Source organism: Gigantopelta aegis, chromosome 6, assembly GCF_016097555.1.
Source record: "Gigantopelta aegis isolate Gae_Host chromosome 6, Gae_host_genome, whole genome shotgun sequence".
NCBI lineage: Eukaryota > Metazoa > Mollusca > Gastropoda > Neomphalida > Peltospiridae > Gigantopelta > Gigantopelta aegis.
Window position 1 is genome coordinate 66,995,144 of NC_054704.1, and position 4,831 is coordinate 66,999,974.

At 35.6% G+C, this 4,831-nt stretch overlaps 1 protein-coding gene across 1 annotated transcript in view; it reads right to left on the minus strand.

Moving 5' to 3' along the window:
• LOC121373989 (ETS-related transcription factor Elf-2-like) overlaps window positions 1-1,770 on the minus strand; it is a 128,523-nt gene extending 126,753 nt beyond the window's left edge. The window contains exon 1 of the mRNA XM_041500845.1: window positions 1,679-1,770. The gene's annotated coding sequence lies outside the window, so the exon portion shown is untranslated. The remainder of the gene's footprint in view (window positions 1-1,678) is intronic.
• Window positions 1,771-4,831: the final 3,061 nt, after the last annotated feature.

Sequence of the window (4,831 nt, forward strand, 5' to 3'; positions counted from 1 at the left end):
CCATATTTCTTTCCATCAGTATATGTACACTTTCCCAGACACAACAGCACATATCATGGTCGTTGCTATACCAGCTATGAGTAACTGGATGGAATGAGGAAAAAAATGAATCCATCATGGGCTATTGGATGTCAAACATGGTAATTTTGACATATAGTGTTAGAGGAAGCCCGCTACATTTTTTTATTAGTAGCAAAAGATCTTTTATATGCACCATCCCAAAGACAGGATAGCACATACCACCTTTCATATACCAGTTGTGGTGCATTGGCTGGAACGAGAAATACCCAATGGGTCCACCGACAGGGATCGGTCACAAACTGACCATTCATATAGTGGATGCTTTACCACTGGGCTATGTCCCGCCCCTATGCATATACCTACATTTGCCAGAATATCACATGCATTGTATTTTAGGACATATAGTTTGAAAACATTCGAGATTATGCCGAGGGTCTCGCCCAATATTTTTAGAATTTGTATGTTCCCGAATAACGATATAAAAGGCAAAGTGTAATTGGTCAATATTTAAATTGTTATTTATAGATGAAATGTCACCTGGACATGGGAGTCCACGCAATGCTGTTAGATCTACTGGTAAACCAGTAAAGCTAATTTTAATCAAATTGACCCCCCAAACCCATCTAGAATTGGTGTAAACATGTTTTCGATGGAGTAAAACAATTTTGTTAAATGTTTTAACACAAGGTTCTACATAATCACTTAAAAATAATACATTGCAAAATAATCTAATTAAAAAAATATTAATCATGAAGAATTTTAATAATAATAATTTTATAAATTTGTCTACATAAAAGCTCTGCTGAAATTATATAAGTTTAAAACCACTTGTATAACTGAGACAAAAATACAAATATCTACCTTTTGTCTAAAGTTACACCATAAACGTGCCACGCCCACCTACTATATGTACACACAGTCGACTTGTGTAAAGCCAACGTAATCAGCAGATTAGCAGTGGGTGAAACTGTTTGCCCAGAACGAAGAGCCCAATAAACAAAGTGGTGTTATACTGAATAAACACCTCAGGTAAAAACTCTTGGTATGCCAGTGGTCGCATGTTGTTCATTTCGTTAAGGACGCAAAGCGCCTGACTATATAACGGTCACAGTCACGATCATAAGAGACATGAGTCACGTTTAAAAACAAATCATTTGTCTGGTCAGAGAATAATATAAACATGCGAAATGAAACTAGAATGACGTCAACGGTACAGAAGACATAATCGGGATGTTCGCCTTTAAACACCAGCTAAGTTTATTTGCGTGGTCATTCAAGCGTGAACAATCGAGATACCCAGGGGCTAACCGTCATGCGAACTTCAGACAAGGGTCAACTTGTTTACTGGGGTCATATTATGATATTGTAGATAGTCATAAATGACTAAACTGTATTGTAAAGGAATAGTATGACGTGCAATATTTCAATGATAAACGACGTTAACAGGTGGTAACCTAACCGAGTCACTTGTTTGATCGTCCACACTCTCCTGTGACGAAAATCTACGAGTATTTCATGTTTGGCCTTGGGCATCAGGTGACTGTCAGGACTAAAACACTGTCAAAATGCACTTCACATAACAGAGTAAAGAACAACACTGTCACTTGCCTCACCAAAGTAGAATATAGAATTAAAATAATAACAGAAGCATACTCACTTGAAAGAATCAGATCGGGGTGATTTTTGTCAACGTAAAATGTCATGAATCGGTCATATTGTCCTATCAATCAAGCTATATTTCGCGGAAAAAATGCAGGGACTTCCCCACAAATGTTGAATCCCATTGGTCTGAATAATACATAGCCACGCCTTCTAGAGCCACTGGCGTGTCTTGATAAGTAAGTTCAATTATGATGTATAATTGAGGTTGCTACTATGGCATTCGGAGCTTTTCGGATATATTCGCTTGTTTTTAAAAAATATTTTTAGCATTCGGATCACCTCGGTCCGTTATCGAAAAATGTTCAGTAGGGAGGGCGATCGCGTGCGCTCCGTCGCTAGTATGAATATTTTTGCCTTTCGCAATGTCAAATTGTTTGCGAGCACTCGGCCTCCTGAACACGCCAAAAATCGTACAGAGTATCGCGCTTGATCTAAAAATAGAACTGTGCGTAATATGTTCACTTTAAACGGGGTGGGGCAGGGGAGAAAACATAAGAATTGTGATTGGAAATTATTTTAATATAATCATTCCATTATAAAATACAAATAATTTTTAAAATCCAGACTGCGGACTCTTCCTTCCTATGATGGTCTTTGTAAAAGTTAAGTTTTTGTCTAACACCACTATGTTAGATCACGTCGATTTATTAACCATCGGCTGTTGGATGTCAAACATTTGGTAATTTTGACATATAGTCGTGGAGAGGAAACCCCCTGCATTTTGTTCATTAGCAGCAAGGGATCTTTTATCTGGACCCACAGACATGATAGCACATACCACGGCCTTTGCACTAGCTGGAATGATTAATTTTTACTTTGTATACCGGTAACTGTAAACTTAGGAGATAGCTGTGTCACCACCAACTTCATTAATGTTATGCCCCCCACCCCGCCCCCAAATAAAAATTATTTAACAACTCTTATTTTCAAGGGTTGGGTACAGTCGCAAAGAATGAGGACTAAAAATTATCTGTTCCAAAAAAGTTAGTTTCTTTTGTTTACTGACACATGCACTAGATCACATTGATTTATTAATCATCGGCTATTAAATGTCAAACATGTTTTGCAACTTCAACAGTCTTGGAGAAAAAACCCGCTAATTTTTCCATTAGTAATAAGGGATTTTTTATATGCACCAAAAAGTTAAAGTTTGTTTTGTTTAACGACAACACTACAGCACATTGATTAATTAATCATCATGCACTTTCCCCCAGACAGGAAAGCACATACCACAGGCTTTGACCAGTTGTGGTGCACTGGTTGGAACGAGAAAAACCCCAATCAGTTGATCAAATCCACTGAGGTTATATGCACCATCCCACATACAAGATAACATATACGTTGTAGTGCACTGGCTAGAATGAGAAATAGCTCAATGGGCTCACCGACAGGGATCGATCCAAGACCCAGCGTGCTTCAGGTAAGCACTTTACCACTGGACTACATTCCACCCTTCCATAGGATCCAAAGGATATCAGACACCAACAAATTCTGTTCCCCCAAAGTTAATACTATTTCATGTGTACAATCGATATTCCGATATAAAATGTCTGCTTAAAGGCATGAACTCTAGTTTATAAACACAACATATTTTTTCCCTGAAATCAAACATTACTTCTATTTTATTGTTCTATAGAACCGAAGTGTTTCTGGTCATACTCTTCTTTCTAATACCACAAAATGCATTTTGCATATTTTTAAAAATGCACATGCGTCCGAGTAGTGGTGGTGGTTATTGATTAAAGTTCTTGTCTATTTTTTAAGGAGATTTCCCGGTTTTAACGTCACAATCTCTTCTTTCACTCTGTTGTAACTTTATCCAAATGAGTTAAGGTTTGTAGATTAACTAAACTTAGTGTCCATTGTTTACAAGTTATAACTAGGGTATGCACCTTTAAAGCTGGTGTTTTGTGTTAATTGTGCTAGATATTGATCTGAAATGAAGACCATTTTCACATGAAAATGACAAAGTAAAAAAAAATATATATATAAATAATAAATCTTATTTCATTCGAATGCCCATCCACTAATTGTACCAACATAAATATATATCTGTGTGAAAGCTAGTAAAACAGCTTCATCCATGAGAAATATTTATAGAAATGAAAGCTTCAAAATTAATGTCATACTATAGTTTGTTCCTATTGATTATTATTAAGTGGTTTAACATGTCCATGTACCACTATGGTTTCGAACACCCCATTCCTATTGACAATCAACCAAAAGAAGATTAAAATATTTATAGTTAAAAATAGAACTAACTATCTGATTTCCTGAAGGATTAGCAGAAAACAAATTTATGACAAATTAAAAAATAATAACAAAACAACCCTGGTCAAATAGTGTCTAAAATTAAACAAGACTTCTACAGAACTACATGTTTTTCCTACCATAAACTGATTTGGTGAATAAAGAAATAATTTGTGGTTTAATATTCAGGAGTAATCTAGTTATTACATTTTTGGTTTTTAAACTGAAATGAAATTTAAATATTAAAACAAATTTAATTTTATAAATTTTAACTTTATTAACATGCATTGGAGAGAAACATTCATAGAATGCAACTATAAACCAAGTTTTACTGGTCTAAGACTTACAGCTTTGTAAAAAATGAATCTAAATGTGAAATAGCTTCTACACAGGTACCAATAGTGCTAAACTTTGGAATTCTGCAAAATTTAGTTTCTTGTTTAAATACCCGATAAAAGTTACTCTTTTTGTAACACTCTGGACAAAATGTTTTTGTAAGGGCCTCGGTAAACCTCAGCCATCACAAAAACATTGTCCCCGAGGGTTGGAATTGCCTTATTTATGCCTCACAATAGTGATATATTCTATTATTATGAGGGAGGGGGGCACAGGCGGATTTCATTTATTCAGATTTCTATTACTACCAAATGGCTATAGAAGGTTCCATACTAATCACTGTATGTATTTTTACCTGGATTACAACTAACATTGTCCACAGAATGATGAAAATACACAGTGAAAAGCTTTCAGGCTAGCTCATTCTACCCAAACATCTCCATTGTTTTTCCAAAAATATGAATGCATTTATGTGTTTGATCCCCTGTATCTTACGCTTATGTCAGTGGGGTACCAACACTATTTAATCATTAAGTAGTTAGCGAATAGAAGCAAAAGAAAG